This window comes from Parus major, chromosome 3 (genome assembly GCF_001522545.3).
Source record: "Parus major isolate Abel chromosome 3, Parus_major1.1, whole genome shotgun sequence".
Taxonomy (NCBI): domain Eukaryota; kingdom Metazoa; phylum Chordata; class Aves; order Passeriformes; family Paridae; genus Parus; species Parus major.
Genome location: NC_031770.1, coordinates 33,495,983 through 33,515,405, shown reverse-complemented (window position 1 = coordinate 33,515,405; position 19,423 = coordinate 33,495,983). Strand labels below are relative to the sequence as shown.

The 19,423-nt window shown below is 45.1% G+C and overlaps 1 protein-coding gene across 1 annotated transcript in view; it reads left to right on the top strand.

The window, feature by feature from the left end:
- The first annotated feature begins 15,254 nt into the window (after positions 1 to 15,254).
- The window catches only part of LOC107201253 (protein ELYS-like), a 37,721-nt gene continuing 33,552 nt past the window's right edge, over positions 15,255 to 19,423 (top strand). Inside the window, exon 1 of the mRNA XM_019005878.2 lies at positions 15,255 to 15,383. The gene's annotated coding sequence lies outside the window, so the exon portion shown is untranslated. The remainder of the gene's footprint in view (positions 15,384 to 19,423) is intronic.

Below are 19,423 nucleotides of genomic sequence, written 5' to 3'. Positions count from 1 at the left end.
ACATCCATCTCCTAGGCTTTTCCTCTTCTCTTTTTAAATTGGATCTGAGCATTTGAGGCTCTGGGCTGTATGTGATGCTCCAGTTGGGATTTTTCCATCCTGGGAGATGCAAGCCTGTACCCTGCATACTTTCACTATGCACCTACCCAGCATAAAGCCTAAACTCTCAGGTGGCAAAGAGAAGCCAGTAGAGGAAACAAAATGGAGTTTCCTGCCCTAAAAGCAAATGAAGTTGGAAGAGATTAGAAGACTGCTGAATTTCCACACTTCAGCAGGTCATGGAGGAGGTGAACACAGAGGCAATTCCTTGTACTCCCTGGGAGGGACAAAAGTGTCAGGTCTGGGATTGGGGCAGGGAGTCCATTGCAGGACTGGCTTGCTTAGGAGGTCAGCCCAGGTCAGATGAGGAGCTCTATAGAAGGTTCAATAACAGTAAGAAATGGGAAAGTTGCTAGCTGGGAAGGTCACTGGGAACTTTGGGGATGAAGTTTAGGATGGTATAAAGGCATAAGTGGGGCCAATGCTCTCTGCCCAGACAAGTAATTCCCAGTCTCAGCACTTCAGACTAAGGATGAAGGAGCATCTCTAACAGCAGCTCTGATGAGTATCAGTAGACTGGTCTGCATGTTCAGGGTGCAATCCTTGCTCTGAGCATGGTATTATTTTCTCTGAAGTGGGGTCATGCTAGTGGTTGATACTGGGCTGTGAGTCCCCTGGGGCTCTCTGTTGACCAGGGCTCTGTTTAGACTCAGTCTATCTCTGACTTATCCAAACTATATGAATGGGTCCTGGCTAGAAAAGCTAACATTAAGTTTACTAATTGAGCTTCCTTTTTTAGAAAGATGGATCCTAAGGCCGCCTCAAATGTACCTATTTGTGCAACATTGTCTGGATGATGTCTAGATGTTCTTGTGATTCAGACATCACCTGATTATATCCAGATAATTTGTTCCACTAATTTGAAACCAATATTCAGTGAAACTGACCTACAACTTCTGTTTGAGCCCTTGCTTTTCAGGGCAGCTTGTGTCATAGCACCCTCTCCTCAGTTTTCCTTGCTGTGAGCACATCTGATTTCAGGTCTACTGACACTGTATTGCTTTTGCTGCTCAGAGGACATGATGAGCTCTTGCCAGCCTCAGCCATCCCTGCTCCTCTGGTTGAAGCAGTGACTGGGAAGTGAGTGAACTGGAATTTGAGTAAATTAAAGGAATGGGCTTGACTGTGCCAGATGTCCTGGGCAATTAGAGTGTTACAGAGAGGAAAAGATCTTAACCACAGCAGTAGGTCTGTCTGGGCATCCCCCAGGAGGTTAGGGAGTGTGTGATGGTTTCTGACAAGAACACCATGCTTCCTTTACCCAACACACTTTTGTTTGGGGTTTTCTATTGAGCTTTAACTGTGAGAGGAGGAACAGCCAAGGAGTGATGACTCACAGCCGTGCTGGAAGCAAAGCAATGACTCAGAGGTGGAGCTGGCTTGCAGTCCAGCTGCAACCTTTCATCACAGGGCAGTGGTGGGGCTGGAGAGGATCCCAGCACATTCTTCTTACTAGCAACCCTGACAAAAGATGCAGTGACTTATTCCTGGCATCTTTTAGCACATTCTCTGCCAAAAATTTCCCCATATGTTCACCTGCTTCCCTCTAACTCAATCTTCTCTGAACACAAGTGACCAGGCTTAGTCCTGGGATTGCAGGCGAGGCCTCAACCTCTGCCTTTATGTGATAGCAATAAGGCCTACTGCAAATTCCTGGCCTGCATCTGACGATTGTATTTACCTTGGTTTACATCTGAATCACACTGGGGACTCATCATGGTCCTGAGGTTGATTAATGCACCACAGATACCGCCCCAAAAGATATCTCTGTGACTAGAAAGGACCTCCTAGGGAGGCTTCATCCAGCCTGGAGAACTGCTCAGCTTTAACAGGTGATCCTTGCAAGAAGCAGCTTGTTAGCACTGCCTAGCTGGATCTGTTGTAAGGAAGCTGTTGAGAGAGGCAGGTGCATGCTCACTTTCCTGAGGTGGATACTATGCTCTCCCCATCCCACTGTCTGAGAAAATCCTTCAGTATGAAAACATCTTGCCCAGCTGCTATTGGGGGAAATGGCAGAAAGGGCTAAGGAAGGCATGCAAAAGACCTCAAAGAGTAAAGCAGACTCCTTCCCTGGGAAAAAAATGTACACATCCAAAATGGGATACAGATTTATTCCCCCACTTCCTTGAGCTGACAAAGGTAACAGAAGCAAAGATATATTATCTCATGTGGAAATGGTGAAAACAAAGGTGTTTTGGGCCTACTTGTCTTCAAGGAGCAAGGAGCGAAGAAGGCAGGTGACTGGAGGAGCAAGAGCTCACCCATAACACTGCCTGATCTGGGCTGGGCACTGCATGTCACCTGCTCCTGATGTCAGGCTCAAAACCCTTTGGTTTATTGTCTTTTATTTATCTTCACTGAAAAGATTTTTCAATCACAGCAAAGTGTGTTTTGGTGATAGTTTTGTCCCTTGGTCTGAGGACATGTTGACAATCTCACTTCCTACCAACTGCAACGCTGCAATTGCTTAATGCAGAATGTTGTCACATTACTTGCTTCTCAGACAGAGCATTTCAAGTTTTTAACCTCTCATTCAAACAATCTGATGAAAATGCCATAATAATTTTATTGCTATAGCCATAAACCTCAGATACTGTGCAAGTTTCAATCTAAACAACCTAAAACCGCATTTATTTCAATAAAATTACCATCAGTAATTTGTAGCTTTTAATTTAAGAATGTGTTCACACATGAAGAAAATTAACAATTTTCAGATAAAATTACTTATTTCCAGCAAATGACTATTATTTTAACTTGTAGTAACAGTTGCTAATAATACAAGATAGGGAGGGAGAGGAACATGTGTCTGTACCAGCTGTTGTCCCAGTCTTATCCAAAAAGCATTGAGAAGTTGCTGGCAGAAATCACAAAAAAAAAATTTCTTTCATCCTCTTCAAGCACAAGTATAACAGCTGTTGCCTCTAGCAAGTGTAATGTTTGCCCTATTGATACTCATTCCATACAGAGCTTTATAACAGAATAAAGAAAAACAACTCCCCAAAATGGTAACAGTAGTGCAATGAATCAAACTTGTTTCCTATGGTTGGCACTCAAATAAGAAAAAAAGCCAAAACCAAACTGGCCACATGAAGACGTGATGATGCTATGCCCAGACCTGTCCTGTATGAAGAAGGGCAGTAGCAGCAGTTTCCTGGTCTCCTGGAGGTGGACTGCCTTAGATTTTCCCACAAGTCCTTTTCTGTTGGTATATCAACAACTACACTCCTTATCCCTCTGGGCAGAAAGTCTCTTTCTTGATAGAAACTTTGTTTTCTTGTTCCACACTGGGCCACGAGAAAGTGCCAGCCCTGGGACAATAAAGCAGCACAGCCGGGCTTCCCCTCTCTGCTCCCTGCTGCCCCTGGACACTTGCAAGCTTTGTCTGCTGCAGTAGCATGACATCTCTTTACCTGAACTGATAAAGTAGGTGGAAACACAAACACTTTTTCTTATAATGGTGCAGGGTCATGGCCACCAGGACAGTTTTCCCAGGGGAACCTCTGTCAAGGCAGCCTGGGTACTACAACAACCAGCAACCCATATAGTGCTAGCTCTGCAGGACAGCTAAATTTTTGCTGGGCAAACCCAAACACTATTAATATGTATCACAGAAAAAAAAAATAAAAATCCCCTTCTCAGTGCAGGCAGCCCCTGGGTTCTGAGAATTTTTTTTTTTGGCAGCCAAGCTGCTCACTTACTGTCATCAGCATCACCCCTGATTTTCCTCCATTGGCTGTGAGGTTTTAACATCATACACAGCCTTTTCCTTGTTTCTCTCCCTTTCATTCTGAGACCTCACCTTTGTCCCTCTATCTGTCTCACCAATGCATTGCACTGTATTCTGGTACTGTCCAAAAGAGTTTCAGACTGAGGTGAAATAACTTGGGTCATCTCACTGAAAGACAGTCTTAACAGATATGCACTAGTACTGAGAACTTGGAATCCCCTCTTTAAAATCCAGCCTGTTGATCATAAGAGAACATACATAACTCTAAGTGCATGCTCAGGGATCTAGTGTATCAACCTCCAGAGTAATGTTTCTTCAGTTACAGCAGTACTTTTTTTTCTGGCGGACCTCATGGGCAACATAGTCAAAAGAAAATTCTAGATCCAATACTCCTTCACAGCCAGGTGCTTTTGAGTAATAAATCAAAAAGTGAAGAGCAGCTAAAATCTATAATCTATGCAAGGAGCAAAAATAATTTGTGATACTTTGGGACAAACTTCTTTCATTCAGAAGGGCAGTGGGCTGGAGAGGAGGATAGTCATTCCCATAATTTAATTTCAGCTGATATGAGAGGTGTTCAGCTAGCATGCAAACTATAGCAGCATAATTTGTCATTCAACCAGAAGTCATCATTTGGATGTGGAAATGACTAGGTAAAATCCTAGTCATCTCCTAGTCATTTGTTCTTATGCAGAAAGAGATTAGCATAATCAATCTGTTTCTTCAAGCTTGAAAAATCTCTGCATCTTTATTCTCCAAAGCCAGGGCCAAGTCACAGCAATTATTTTGGGGTAAAATTATCTAACGTGATCAAGGGCACATGTGGACTAGAAGTCAATGATGCCATTGGCCCTTCAGTAGGTCCTTGTCTGCTGTTAGCTTTACAAAATTCAGGGAAGGTGATGTTCATCATCCAACATGAGCAGCTGCTGCTGGAGCTGTTCCTTAGCTGAAGTGCTGGTCAGCCAGGGGCCAGCAATTCCTTCAAAGTATATGTAATTCTGCAGTGTAGGTTTTTGAACATATTTCTTAAGAGGCAGTAGCCACTGGTATGAATAGATACACAGAAACACCTGCGAGCCAGTTTGAAGCAGGTCTACTCAGATGCCAGGAACTGGGATAGCTGGTCAACATTTCTGGCTCAACTTTTGATCTGTTGCATGAATTTTGCCAAGGCATTTCTCACTGTAGCTGCTTCCCTTCCAGTTTTTCAAGGTGCAAGCAGTTTGTGTGACAGGATAAATGTAGTCTTGTTTTCACATGAAGCATCTCATTGATGGGACTGTGATCTCAGCCAGTGCCCCTAGACCAATTGTTGAATTTAGATTTTTTTCAGTTTGGTACATCTGAAAAAAAAAAAATAAAAAAAAAAAAATTACTCAGGACCCTGTTTGCCAGCAGCAGCAGATCCAAGGGCTACAGTGAGACAGCAAGGCAATCTCAACTCTCCTCTTAAAGGATGAGTCACATAGCAAAACCAGGTAAAAGTTGCTCTCAGTGAGATCCCCAACCAGAGTCCTGTCACTGACTGGTGTAATATCAACAATATTAAGTGAATTCATTTTGCCCACAAGCAGTTTTGGATCACACAGCTGGTGAGGTGTCTGACAGGACACATGCACCGGCTCCTTTCCTCTGGAGATACGGGGCAGCTTTTAAATGTTCAACTCTTTTCCAAATCCCATGAAATTCTAGCTGAAAATACTCTTTTATGGGAAGAAGCTAGACACCAAGCAGTTTCCTGGCACCAGTGTGCCAACCATGGTGCTGCAGCATGCACTGGTGGTACCCAGGAGGAGGAGCTGGCTCAGTAAGGAGGTACTGCTGGCAGGGAGGAGGCATCTTGCCCTGTGTCCTTATTCAGCTGTTTAAATTATTCCTACATTCATCCACTGTTTGAGGCTCAGCATCAAGAAAATATACTGCTTCTTTGTCAGCATTTTTTCAGACAACACCGTGTTTTTCCCACAGGCTGATGTTGGACTCCATACAACCTGCAGCAGAAATGTTTGCTAGCAGGAGGGAAAAAATAGTAAATATACCTCCCTCATTGAAAGGAAATATTTTCCTACAATCATCAAGCAACACAAGTTGGAAAACATACTTACCTTAAATGCTTGTTGTAGGGCATCACCATCCATTTATTTCCTGAAAGCTGCACTGTCCTGTGTAATTAACATGGTACAAGCTGCTGGTGTTGTTTCTAGTGGAGACAGGGAAAAAACACACCTGATCCTTGCCTAGGATGATGTGTTTCAACAGAGTTGGTGCTAACACAGAAGCTGGGTCTCTCTGGCAGATTAAAGACCTTTGCCCAGAAAGCCCCTTGGAGCCCCAAGCAAAGAAGCCAAGTCTCATACAGGTCAGGTAGTACCAAATCTGGGAGCTGTCCCAGCCATGCCAGGGACATGATCCCAACACAAACAACGCAATCCAACCCAGGCAACCCAGGCAGGAGCTGTTAGGCAGGAAGGAAAATCATGGGGATTACCCTCCATAGGCTCTATTGATGCCTGGCCAGGCATTGTCCCATGCCTGAGGCTGCCAGGGAGAACCTCAAGCTGGTGCCACTCAGTTAATTTCCATTATGCCACTTCCAGAAAAATATTTTTTAGCTTTCAAGTGGTGGAGTAGAGGAAGCTAAAAGGACAATTTATTCATAGTAATTCTTTGTTCCAGCAGTTAATGAGCAGATTCAGCAGGCTGAGTAGTGATGTCTCCTCTAAATTGCTCAAACCAGAGGTCTCAGTGGTTCTTTCAAGGGCACTGGCTTTATGTTAGCTGTCTCTGTAGAGGATGGATCACCTTAATTTTTAAGTACTGGTGGGTCACAAACCCAACAAGGCTCTGATCACTTTCTGCAAGGCACCAAGCATGCACTGACAAATGAGATGTTTTAGCACTTCTCAGGAGGTGATCAGCATCTGGCAAAATAAAAGGCTGTGGGGCTGAGCTATCCAGACAGCCTACACAATAAATTACACATCGAAGTTGCTGTGCTGGCAAATGTATTAGTCACCCACACTCAGCAGCGCTTCTTGCACAGCTGGGCACATTGACATTAAACCTTACCTGCACTGGGAAATGACTTTCTCTCAAATATTTTCAAGAGCCAGTCTGTTGCAGACGGTTTGAGGAAACACAAATATCCTGAGCTCTCCCGCACAAGGCCATAAGCAATTTCTATAATTTGCTTTCTCTGCTTATAAAAGAACTGCTGGGTGCCGTGTGCTTTGCAAAAAGCTGTCCTTGATGGCCATTTTAACATATAAAAACACATTCCTTATGAAAAGAACCTAGTCTGAATTCTTTTTTTCCAGGTTGTATTTTCCAGCATTTGGGGTTTTGCTACAGAAGTTTGTATTTGATTGCCTCCAAGTTTTCTAGTTAACATCTATTGGTGTAACCCTGAGGTTACACACGTAGAGGTTAATCACCAAAGAAAAAGTCTAATACCAATAATGTCATACTGATCCCAGCTCAGTTTGTGTCAAATTAGGGCATTTCAAATTTGAACATGATATAAACCACCTCACATATGCAGTGTTTGCACAGTGATAATGAACTGTAGTCAGCAAAGTGGTTTTTGGTGCAAGTGGAATGGGAGTGTTTTTATTTTAGACCTCAGAAACCATCTGCAGGCTATTTTGCAGCACCTCAACATAGCAACCCACTCCTTCAGTTCAGTGCACTGCTTCTATTGCACTGCATCAACTGAGTTCAAAATCCCTCCACACCAGAAATCACAGGGAAACTATTTCCAAGTTAGATTTTAAGGCATTATTCCTGGGGATTAATTAATTTTTTTCCAAATGTGCAAGCTCATTATTCCATTATCTCAGTATGGAGTGTAATAGGGGTTTGTCAGAGCTGGAAGAGAGGCCAGAAAAGCAATGAATAAATGACCTTTATTTTGTGGGAAAACTTGATTTTGGATTACTGATTATTGGGATTTATCAACAAAACCATAGGCATAAAAACCATCCTTCTCAAACAGTGCAATTAATTTAGCCAGATTGCACATGTACTATGGAGGAAATTCTACATCTCTCCTGTGTAAAGGAGTGTTGTTTGTTTATGCCATTGGGCATAAACTCCATGTTTCTCAGGATGTGCAATGCAGCCCAGGCACTCCAGAACATGAAGGTCCTTCTCTGTTGGCTGGTGGGTACTCTCATTGTGTTACCTTCATGCTGCACCAGGAGGAATATCAGTTATCAAAAAGGCTGGGCAAGCAAAACACTGCTGGTGAACTTGGGAACTTCTTGTGTGGTCAGCTAACAAAACAACTGAGAAGAAAGAAACTTCCTGCTCTGAATTGACTGGCGTAAGGCATGTCCACATCAGCTCTGCTTACCTTTAGTCTGCTTTGATATATTGCTTATTTCAGACACATTGAAGCAACCATCTACCTTTACCTGAACAAACCTAAAAATAAACATAAAAGGAGGGATAAGCAAATGCAGGCCATGGACTTCCCTATAAAGAACTGCAGTATAGAGACTCCCGTGTCTGGGGGGTTATTTTGCCTTTCATTTCATGATCAGCATGGATCATTGGAAGGTTTTAGAGCAGTCTAATGAGCACAACATATGGGAGAAGCTCGCTTTACGGGGATTTAATTGGCTATGCATTAAACAAAGTGCAACCTCAACTGGTTTCCGGCTCTTGGTGAACAGAATTATTCCTGCCAGCCATAGGTGGCTATCTGAAAGTGAAGCAACCTCTCCTTGCCACTTGTCTAGGTTCCCTCTAATGTTAGAGGGAGAACCAGGCACCACAGGGTTCTGGGTCTGACCTATCCAGGTGTCCCTCCTACAGAGGGACAAACAAGGGCTGCTGAAGCATGTACTCTTTCCTCCAGCTGAAAAGGGAGATGGGTTTTTTAAGTTATTGGCACTAGTGCTGTAGGTGGGACAGGGTACAGGGCACTGCAGTGCTGTAAGCAAGGGAAATCTTACTTAGGGATATCACAGTTGAAGAAAGTCTATGGGCACACTTAAAGTTGATACCTGTCTTTCATACAACCAAAGTCAGATGAGATAAATCCTATCATGGTGACCAGTTTGTTTCTAGAAGGAATAATCTCCCTTGAAGATACATCTGCATTCCTTCTCAGCCTTGCTATTGACAGAACCATATTAATTTTGGGTTAACATGAAGGTTATTGCATTGTGAAGAAATGCATTTACTTTAGGTGGGAAAATGGCTTATGTGGGCAAAGTGAAATATTTGAAACACCTCATTTCCTCACTTTTGACTGCTTTGTCAGATCTTAATAAACAACATGATGTCCATAAATTATGAAATTAAAAGCCTGAATGGCATTAGTCAAGATACTACTATTACTCAGAGGTTCCCACCTGCCTGAAGCTAGACCTTGCAGTGTTTGTCTTCTCTCTGCTGCTTGTTTAGGAACACGTGTAGGCAAACTAAGTGTTCGAGCAAGGACAGGTCTTCCCAGTGTTACGTCTCACACCAAACCCACTAGCCACAGGACTTCCCCAATTGCTACACACAGCGGAAGGATGACAGAGGACCAGAACAAGAAAACTCTTTCCTGTCCCAATCTGATTTAAGAGGAGAAAAGCCATGTTTTCAGTCTGCAAGAGGAAGACATCTCAGCTTCATATTACCACAGTGAAAAGAAACTCAACAACAACAATAAAACACAATAAAAAACAATTCCCAAACTTAGTAATATATAATGCTGTAATACATAAAGTGCAGCTGGGACATTTTCTACAGGAGAAACAGAGAAATTAAAATACTCAGTATGCTGCTCAAGAATGCAGTTTTCAAGGTCTCCTAAGGTCCCTCTTTTTCTGTTTAAACTGAAATGCAGACACTTCTCTCCCTCCTTTTTTTGTGACTACATGACTCTTCAGCAACTGCAATTTCACTCCAACTTAATTTTCTCTTTCTCTGGGAAATTCTGGAGTGCCTCTCTTCATATTAAATTATTGCTGCTCTAGTGGAGAATAGAAGAGATCCCATTATATTATGTTTGGTTCATTAAGTTTCTAATTACTTTGATTTTAATATTGAAAAGTTCTAATTAATTCTTTTAATGTATAATATGATTAAAGCCCTACAATTGATTTAATAAAATTTTAAAGGAAAAAATAGTAAATACTTATTCCCAATGAAATATATAGTAGAATTAAAAGATGAGAATACTTAAATATTACTTAAGAGATGTATAGAAAAAATTGTAGTATCTCATAACCAGGCATTCTGAGTCCAGAAAATTAAATTAAGATCAGACTTTTAAGCCTTAATCTCAGCTGAAACAATTCATAGTGAAACCTCTCAAAAATCCCAAACACTGGTCTTTTGTGTCTGAGTCTTTTTAATATTTGGATTTAAAGACATCACATACATTTTCAAAATAGATTCCTTCTATGTAATTACTGAAAGGCGGTATTTAATCCTTGTTTTTAAACTTCTGCCTGTGTAATTTGGATAAGTATAACCACATTGCTGAGCATCCTGTCTCTATAAACAATCCTGTGCGTGAAAATAATCATTACACCACTGCAGCATCTTCTTTGTTTCACCTTTACATCTCTGATACATGACAACAGTATGAACTTTGTTTTAACACAGGGCTTTCTTCATCTCAGTATTTGCTTACTTTTGGTACAGCTTACTGAAAATGCTAGACCACGAGGACCAAGAAGTTCTTGTAGAGAATGCTACTGCACGCCTGTCACAATAATTTGGAAAAAATATTATCAAGCATGCAGCACCTTCCATTTTAACTTTTTGAGGCAGAATCACAGATCCTCAAATGCAATTCCAAGGCAAAAGTGGATGCCAACTGGATACACCAAAGTAACAGCCATGCTACAGTGCTGGGGCATTACAAAGCAGCAGAGTGCTCATGGGACCGACCCATAATTAGATATCGACTTATTGACCTGGAAGAAATGTTGTGCTGCCTGGGATGCCACCAGGGAGCTTGAACCCCACCTCCAGCTCCCTGTAATTCAGAAACTGCTTCTGGAGTCTTCTCCCAGCTTTTCCAGAGCAGACAGTCTGACTCAGTAGGGAAGGCAGCAGTGCTGGAGCCCTGCCATGCACCCAGCGCTGTGTTCCAGCCTTCCCAATCCTCTGGGGAGGGGCATTGCCAGGACCAGGTCTCCCCATGGGGGCATCAGGACCCAGTGTCCAGGCACCCACAGCTGTACAGCAGCCAAAATGGTGCCTGAGTCCGGGGAGCTCCATTTCAGATCTGCTGCAGCTGTGACTCCACTGGTTCCCAACCCAGCCTTAGCAATTAGACTTGGCAATCATTAACTTAGCTGGGTAAGGACATTAGCTTTCTAATATAGCTTGTCCGTCAGGTTTTCAACAATCTTAACTGCATGAAACCTGACGACATCTGGTACACCAAGCAGCCTAATTTTTCCAGCTCAGCTGAACATTTTTCATTTGCATACATTTCGCATACATTTTCAGCTGCAGCATCTTCCCTCTTCGCTGCATCTTCCTTCCTGCTTCCTTCTCTATTTGCACAACATCTCACTGCTTTCTTGCTGTGTTTTGACTTTGCAATCCCCTCATCTCAAACCCACTTCCACTTATCTCTCTCCCAGTCTTTGCTGGTGCCACAGGCATGGAGCTCTCTTCTTTGGTTTTGTCATCCTGCTCCTTTTCTTGCTGTTGGTTCCACTTTCTCTCATCTCCTTAACTGCCTCATTTTACCTTGTTAGTTGCTCACTCTTCTCTGGCTCTTTATCATTTCAATAAATGCATCTATTAATACTCTTATTGTTTACAAACCACCAATTGCTCCATGATTCTCCTCCTCAGCTGGACAGGGGAGAGAAAATATAATGAAAGCTTGTGGATCGAGATAAGGACAGGGAGTCATCACTCACCAGTCACTGTCATGGGCAAAACAGACTCGATTCAGCAAAAAAAGGAATTTAATTTCTTAAAAATTATACCAGAGTGAGACAATGAGAAATAAAAGCTAAATATTAAAACACCTTGGCCCCACCCCTCTCATCTTCCTGGGGTCAGCTTCACTCTTGATTTTTTCTACCTTCTCCCCATTTTGCAGCACAGAGGGACAGGGAATGGTGGCTGCAGCCAGTTAATCATACATTGTCTCTGCTGCTCCTTGCTCCTCAAGGGAAGGACATTTCACTGTTCCCCCACTCCAGTGTTGATCCCCTCCCAGAAGAGACAATCCTCCACAAGCTTCTCCAATGTGAATCCTTCCCATGGGCTGCAGTGCTTCATGAACTGCTTTGGTGTAGGTCCCTTTCCAAGGGGTGCAGTCCTTCAGGAACAGGTTACTCCAGCATGGGCTCCCTGCAGGGTCACAAGTCCTGCTGGCAAACCTGCTCCAGTGTGGGCTCTTCTTTCCATAGGATCCACAGGTCCTGCCAGGAGCCTACTCCAGTGTGGATTTCCCACAGGATCACAGCCTGCTTTTGGGCATCCACCTGCTCTGGTGTGGACCGGAGGGGACTGCAGGGGGACAGCTGCCTCATCATGGTCTTACCACGGGCTGCAGGGGAACCTCTGTTCCAGTGAAAGAAGCATCTCCTCCCCGTCCTTCTGCACTGGCCTTGGTATCTGCAGAGCTTCTCCCCTCACATATTCTCACTCCTCTCTCTGGCTGGAATTGTGCCTTTTTTTACTTTCTAAAATCTGTTATCCCACAGGAGCTACCACCATTGCTATGAACCTGGACTTAGCAGGCAGCAGGTCTGTCTTGGAGCTTCCAGGCATCGGCTCTGTCAGAAAAAGGGGAAGTTTCTGGCAGATTCTCACAGAAGCCACTCTTAAAGTTCCTCCACTACCAAAACCTGGCCACACAAACCCAGTACAAACATGCACCTCAATTCTCTATGCTTTGTAAGCTCAGTGAAAGGCTGGACTCCTCCTTATGAAACTCTTCCTCCTTCATTGGGCCCCTGCCCTCACATTCAGTCAGCACTGTTTTTTGTGGAAGCCTCAGAATGACCTCTTCTTAGCCAGCTCCAGCTCTCCCCAACATCTCCTATCACCTGTCAGGCACTTACCACAAGTCAGCTCTCCCAGAGAGGTTATTCTCTCTGTCATTCAAAGTTTTACCCTCCCCTTTCCCTCCCCTTGCTCAACCACCATGTCTTTTGGAGACTCCTCTTTATCTCACTCTCCAGGCTCAGGTGGTATAGAATTGTGTTATTGTTCTCTTTTTTTTCTATGCCTTATCTTCATGTAATCCCTACCACAAACATAAATTCACCTGCAACTTTAAAATCCAGTGCTCTATTCAGATGAATCTCTAAAAGAGAGATCAACCCAACCAAAAGCAAAAGGGTACAGCATAGGTGTCTCTACCTGCACTGCCATCTTGGCTCCCATTACAGCTAATCCTATAGGAAGTATCTAAAGGCAGCCAGGACAGGCACAAAGGAAAAAGCTGTTTCCTTTTGCCACCTAAAAAGGGAGTCCAGCTGAATGGATTGCTGACTATACCATAGACACGTAAAACCGGGCAAGGTGAGTCATAGACCCTTTTTTTCCAAACACATCCTTGCCCAGCTCCCTGATGCCTGCTCAGATAAGCCTTGCTGTCAGTTGAAGCTTAAGCTTGGCTAAACCAGCCCACTTCATCCCACAGCTGCTGTTTAGGCCAATGTTCACATATGCTTATGACAGGGGGGATGTGTAGGGCTTCTCCTCATGTTCTAATTCAGATCACACCCAAGCCTTGCAAGCATTGTTCTACAAATAATTCCTGTCAGGAAATCCTTCTGTCTCCATGTGTGGAGCTAAGGCTCTCATCCACACTGAATTGCCACTTTGAACTGTGCTTATTGCTGAAGCAGTTTTCCTTCTCTTAGTAAATGCAGCTCTATCCTGCACATAATCACACTAAATGTCTTTGTGAAGGATATGGGTCTAGCTGGTCCTCCAGTGCTGCCATGCCTATCTTTGCATTTTTCCCTTAGCTCTCTATTCCTTGTCATGTCAGATGAGAGTTGCTTGTCCTTGCTTTCAAGCCCTTCCATAGTGCACCCCAGATCTGTCTGTCTCACACACAGCCTCTCATGTGTAACAGAGTCAGCTCTGCCATCACCCATCAGCTGGTGACCAGGGACAGTTTTCTTTCTTTTCAGGCAAATACTATCTCACTGACACCCCATGACTTGCGCACAGCCTCCCCCTAAGGTCAGGGGCTGGGCTGACCTGTGCAATCTTCTTGCTTGGCATGGTGGGCTCCTTCTTCATGACCTGTGCTCTTGTATGATACAAATTAATAGATCTAAAATGGCAATAGCAGCCACCAAGTCACAAAAGAGATTTGCATAGTAATATAAAGAATGGTGACTCAACATTAAGAGTCATAGATGTAATTTAGATGATGTATGCTGGGAGAAATTAAATGGCTTTGTCACCCCTTTGATTATGGTGCCACTTCTTAGAAGCAAAACAGATTTCATAGAATCATAGAATGGATTGGGTTGGAAGGGACTTTAAAGATCATCTAGTTCCAACCCCCCTGCTATGGGCAGGGATGCCTTCCACTAGACTATATTAAAATGCTTTTTTTAAGTCAAAGAATGTTTTGACCACATAACAATATATACACTGAAAGGAGTAGCATTAGACTTGCACTTTTGACTTAATACTTACTTTTTCTCCTTTCAGTGACTAACAGTGTAACATTAACTTTATACTAATTTGTTGGGGTTTTACATATACTTTCTTATTAAAAATTAGAGGAAAACTGCAGCTAAATAGTCTACCCCTTTAAATCCTTTTAAATGGGTGACCTAATGACTGGCCTTCCAGTACCTGAAGGGAACCTACAAGAAAGATAGACAGGCACTTTTTACAAGAGCATGTAATGACAGAAGGGTGAATGGATTCAAACTAAAAGAGTGTAGGTTTAGATTAGATAGTAGAATGAAGTCTTTTAGTGTGAGGGTGATGAGGCTCTGAAACAGGCTGCCCAGAGAAGCTATGGATGCTCCATTCCTGGAAGTATTCAAGGCCAGGCTGAAAAGGGCTTTGATCAACCTGGTCCAGGGGAAGGTGTACCTGCACGTGGCAGGGGGGTTGGAACTCAATGATATTTAAACTCCATTCCAACCCAAACCGTTCTGTGATTCAACGAAATCCAGATAGATGGGGGCGGGGGAAGAGGGAGAAATGGGTGAACGGCTCCTGCGATGAGACGGACACAGGTAAGCAGGGCCAGCTTTCTCCCTGCCGGGGGCTCCCTCTTGGCGGGGCAGGGGAGCAGAGCCATCCCCACGAGGTGCGGGACGGGGGCCAGGAACGGGCTTTGCGGAACACTGGTCCTGCCGGTCCAGGAACTACAGCTCCCGGCGTGCCCCGCGAGAGACAGCAGCCGCCGGGGCGGAAACGGAAGCGGCTGCGCACGGCACGCCGGGATACGTAGTTCAGAGGCCGCCGCCGCCGCCAGCGCCTGGGGCCGTGTCCCGCGCATTTGAAAATTCCCGCGGAGGTTCGCTGCGGCTCTCGCGAGAACTCCTCCCGCCCCCCCATCCCGTCCCGCCCCCCGCGCGGCGGGTGAGCGAGCGAGGTGGGTGCGCGGGCGCGCGGGGCCGGGCCGGGCCGGGCCGCGCCGTTGTCGCCGCTGCGGGAGGGAGATGCCACCGGCACCGGCACGTACCGGGAGCGCGGGCTCGGCTGGGCTGGGGGCAGCAGCGCGGACAGGAGGAGGCGGCGGAGGTGGCGGTAGCGACGACCCCCGCCCGCCCGTCTGCCTTCATTCCTCCCTTTCTTCCTCCCGCCCCGTACCAGCGGGTACCGGGCGCTCCCGAGCCGCATAGGCCGGCAACGCCGCTGGCGCAGCGCGGGCCCGCGGGGGCCTCGGGCGGGCCCGGCCGCCCGTCCCTTATGTAAGTGACCCCCGGGCTGCGGCGCCGTGTCCGCCACACGTGCCCCGGCCCCCGGCGGCGGGGGAGGCCCGGGCGGCGCGGCCTGGGCAGCGCACATGGGAGGCTCCGCGGCCGGGAGGCTCCGTCAGGCTGGGGGGCGTGGGAGATGCGGCGGCTGCCGCCAGGAGCGTTCCGTCCTGCCCGGCCACCCTCGCACGCCCTCTGTTCTCGCCCCTTCGGTCGTGTTTTTGGAGGGTTTTTCTTTACTTTTTTTTCTAATTCTGCCTCCCCCCTCCCCCGCCGTGCTCCGGGGTTGTATTCCATGAGGAGGCGGGAAATGCTCTCCTTGCTTAGAGCGGTGATTGCGGGACGAGGGGTGGGTGCAGTGGGGAGGCCACAGCTTTAGAAGGATCCAGTGTGATCTGTGGTGGTCTTCGCACGAAGCAAAACGTCGCGAAGCAAAGTTGCTGCTGGCTTAAACAAAAGTGCTCAGTGTCTTCCTTAATAAACTGAGTCCAGGTCTGAAGCTTCTGCCAATAGAATGCTTGGTGTTAGTCTTTCAGGACTGCTTCCTGATCGTGTCTGGGAAGACTGGAGGAAATTGAGGGACTTGATTGTGTCGGGATGGCTGCACCCCGTTTGGGGTCTAGAGCCGTGCAGGTGCCTTTGCCGGGCCCATCGGTTGGTTTTGTCAGCCTTGGCTGGCAGCTGTCCCATGCGTTTGGGCACACAGCTCTGTATCCTGGGGAGGACAGCTCCTCATTCACGTGCTACCTCAGCTCTCCTTCCTGCATCGATTTGCTTAGCATTGACTTTTTCAAGCGTGATCAAGATTCTATTAATTTTACGTCTTCTGCCTAGCAAGGTGTCGGATATAGTTTTGGGGAAACAGTGGTGACAGACCTTTCCTGGTGTGATGCTGACTGGTGTGGTAGAGAGAACAGAATCCTGAAGTTGGCAAGAGAGAGTCACCCTGTTGTGTGGGTTGCATGTGTTTCTGCAGCTGATCTTGTCAGGTTGCTGGTTGTAGAAGCCTGTTGGAGAATTAAATGTACCAAATCCATGTGGATACTGCCTTGGGCAGCCTGCTTTAGCTGATGGCTTGAGCAGGGTGTTTGATAGAGGTGACTACTCGTGATTCTGGCAGGTCTTTCTCTTCGATGTGGTTCTGGAATTTGTGCTGGGAAGGACCAGCGGTGGGATGGCATACCAGTGTGGTATGCTGGAAATGTCTTCCAAAATACAGTAGTAGAACAAAGGAGCAAATAAGGAGATAAGACATGGCAGCAGGGTCTCTCTTTTGATGTCAGTGAAATCAACATATCCTATCAAATCTTGTCTTCAGCTGTGACTGACCGTGTTTTTAGCTTCAGTGAGCGCATAATGTTGTTGGCCTTTTAAACTGATTTTTATGTAATACCATCAGTCAAAACTGACATCTCACAACTCTACTTTGGCTGTATGTAATTCTGCTTGAATATGCAATTTCTCTTTCTTTCTTTTCCCTCCTTCCCTCTCCCCCCTTCCAAGCTTTTTAATCCAAAAGTTTATGACATTTTTGTCTTTTTGTTCATGGTGTTTGGAAGCTGTAAGTTCCTAGGGTGAAGAAGAATGGTCATTTTGGCAACTTGCACAAAGACTGCATTTCTATAGGATACAGTGGGGAGGCTGAATTCTGGTTTATTCCTGAAAATGGAGTAAGCATGTGACATTTTACCCTAATCTGATTTCCAGCAGGCAGAAATAAGAATGTGATTGTAGTTACTGTTTCAAAGAAATTCAGTTGCTGTTGGATATATCTGTTAAAGCAGAGGCTTCATGCCTTTAATCTAGATCTAAGTATTTCCCCTCTGTTTTGACTTCCTAGCAATTCTTGGTATACCTTAGCAAAATGATGCAAGGAAAGCATCCTTATAGAGGGGTCAGTATGTATTGTTCATAATTTGTTATAAAGTTTATTAACCTTGTTCCATGCCTGTTTTTTGTTTTTGTTTGGGTTGGTTTTTTTTAAAGAAAAGTTTAAATGGTCCTTGCCTTATTGGAGGAAACTTGAGCATGCCTGATGCTCTAGTATTTTCATTTTCTACAAAAATGGTTCAGGTCTTGGAGTTCTACTTATTTGATGGTTCTTACTGGTGTTCATGGACTGATAAGCATATTTTTTTTGTATTGTGGACAGGAATACAGAGTATTAACATATGGGCTTTCCATCAGGGAGGAATTCTTTTTTGAGATGGTGAGGAGTTTGGGATGGTGAGCGGTTTGTTTTTAAACTCAAATCTTCCCAGTAGAGGATGGTTGATTTCCAATTTGGCCACACAAGGTTCTGTGCTCTTGGCACAGCAGGTAGGCAGTGTCCCAGGCAGGGTCGCTTAGGATGACTCATGGAGAGCATCCAGCTGAGATGTTTCCTTGCATGCTCTTACTTGCCCTACTGCAAGATATTTGTTCACTCTTTTCTTAAAACTGTCTTGCGATTTTTGTGGTATATGGTATTAATAATAGTATACTTAACACACACACATCTCCGTGCTTTTTTACCAAAAACAGAAGAAGAAATTTATCCACGACAATAACTCTGGAATTTTGTGCTCTTTTCTAAAATTACTAAATATATGTTGTCAGAGTCAGTGCTTTGTTAGGCTGGAGAAATGGGCTGACAAGAACCTTATATAGTTTAACAAGGGGAAGTGCCAAGTCCTGCACTGGGGAGGAATCATCCCAGACACCACTGTGTGCGGGGGCCTGCCCAGGTGGAAAGCAGCTTGACAGAAAAGGCCCTGGGACACCCAGTTGGCCATAGGCCATCACTGTGCCCCTGCAGCAAAGAAGGCTGATGGTACACTGCCTGGCCTGCATGAGGAAGAAGCTTTGCCAGCAGCTGAAGGGAGGTGATCCTTCCTCTAGTACAGTACTGGTGAAGCTTCAGCTGGAATGCTGTGTCAGGTCCAGGCTCACCAGACTCTCAAGACGGGAGATGAAGGTATTGGAGAGAGTGCAGCAAAGGGCCACAGAGATGGTTAGAGGAGATTGGAGCAGCTCTTCTTTGAGAAAAGGCTGGGAGACTGGGACTGTTCAGGCTGGAGAAGGCTCAGGGGTTCTCATCAATACACATAAATACCTGAAGGGAGGTAAAGGTAAAGGTCCACGTAAAGTAGATGGACCCAGGAACATTCCGGTGGTGCCCAGTGACAGGAACACAAACACACACCAAAACATGTCAAAGATGCTATTCATCAGCCAGATGTGTCTGAATTAGTATTTGGTGTTATGGGTTACTCCTAAAACACATCACACTAAATTGCAATCAAACTAAACAAGAGTGCTGGTGTAATTGTGCTTCTTTTACTCTCTGGAGCCCCTGGAAACAGTGCAGAAGTTGTCACTTGAAACTGATGGCAAGTACCAAAAGAGAAACTCAGCAAAACTACTGCAAATAAGTTGTCCCACTTGGAACCTGATCTGGGCTAGTAGAGAATGCTGGTGGAGTGGTCAGGCTGGCTGGCTGCAGTACTGGCTTTGCCATCAGTAACATTTTTGTCAAAATCTTGACTTGTGCTTAGTGCAGGACGCTGACTTACCCTTCCTGTGCTTCACGCGCTTGTTGTTGTCCTGCTGGCAGCAGATAAGGGAGCACAACCCAGCACTAGTGACCTGTGTATACCACCTTGAGATGTCTTGAAGAAAGCAGTACTGTTTGAGAAAGACATTTGAATTTGTCTTGTCTTTCAGAGGCCTTTTC